The 1,229-nt window shown below is 59.4% G+C and overlaps 2 pseudogenes; both read left to right on the top strand.

Moving 5' to 3' along the window:
- Positions 1-506, top strand: part of TraAM80_10149 (hypothetical protein) — a 734-nt pseudogene extending 228 nt beyond the window's left edge.
- Positions 507-642: 136 nt separating this feature from the next.
- On the top strand, positions 643-1,186 carry TraAM80_10148 (hypothetical protein; annotated as a pseudogene).
- The last annotated feature ends 43 nt before the right edge of the window (positions 1,187-1,229 follow it).

Genomic DNA, 1,229 nt, shown 5'->3' with positions numbered 1-1,229 from the left:
GATCCTGTCACCTCGGGGGCGCCCTCTCTGTGGGCGTACGGCTTCGAGACGGGCACACGCGCGGCGGTCGCATCCTCGTCGTTTCCTTTTTTTTGGGGGGAACGCACGTTGGATGTGTTTCGCTGTGTGCATGTGTACGGGGGTCGCAGAGCAAGGGGTGCGCATGGTGTGACGCTCGGCGCCCTGCGCGCCTGATGCTCCGCCGCGTGACTATCCCGTTATGCATATCCTGTGTGCGCTCTAGCTCCATCGGGGCCCTGATGAGTCAGCAACAAACCATGCATTACACATCGTACGCGGAGTGTGCCCTCCTCCCCACGCAACGCTCTCTCATGTAGTGCGCTCGTCGCAAAACCAACAGGCGTGTCGCACGAAACTGGAGAGCAAGAAAGATGACCACGGCCCTCCCCACATCGGTGTGCGTATGTGGGTTTTGGCCCTGTCCGGACGCTTTCAGAAAGCGTTGATGCGTATGATGATTGACGTAACATCACAGACTTTGACGAACTCATGAGCAAGAAGCATTGTCGCCCCAGTCTGACACCCCGCGACCCCCTCTCTTCTTTCCCTTCTTCCCTCCCCCTCCTGCGCAATGTGCGTGGCGATGTGATCGACAACCAGGCCGATGTAAAGCCGTCGCAGATGGACGTTGACATTGCATGAAAACAGCGTTAATTCACGCCCCGTCTGATCGCCACGCTGGGCCTTCCTCCTCCCTCATCTCTCCTCTCATCTTCTTGCGCCTGCACACCGCGATCCTGTCACCTCGGGGGCGCCCTCTCTGTGGGCGTACGGCTTCGAGACGGGCACACGCGCGGCGGTCGCATCCTCGTCGTTTCCTTTTTTTTTGGGGGGGAACGCACGTTGGATGTGTTTCGCTGTGTGCATGTGTACGGGGGTCGCAGAGCAAGGGGTGCGCATGGTGTGACGCTCGGCGCCCTGCGCGCCTGATGCTCCGCCGCGTGACTATCCCGTTATGCATATCCTGTGTGCGCTCTAGCTCCATCGGGGCCCTGATGAGTCAGCAACAAACCATGCATTACACATCGTACGCGGAGTGTGCCCTCCTCCCCACGCAACGCTCTCTCATGTAGTGCGCTCGTCGCAAAACCAACAGGCGTGTCGCACGAAACTGGAGAGCAAGAAAGATGACCACGGCCCTCCCCACATCGGTGTGCGTATGTGGGTTTTGGCCCTGTCCGGACGCTTTCAGAAAGCGTTGATGCGTA

The sequence above is a fragment of the Trypanosoma rangeli genome (genome assembly GCF_003719475.1).
Source record: "Trypanosoma rangeli strain AM80 chromosome Unknown Tra_15.4_contig_00811, whole genome shotgun sequence".
Taxonomy (NCBI): domain Eukaryota; phylum Euglenozoa; class Kinetoplastea; order Trypanosomatida; family Trypanosomatidae; genus Trypanosoma; species Trypanosoma rangeli.
Note: the sequence above shows the minus strand (reverse complement) of the source record. Positions and strands in the feature narration are given on the sequence as shown.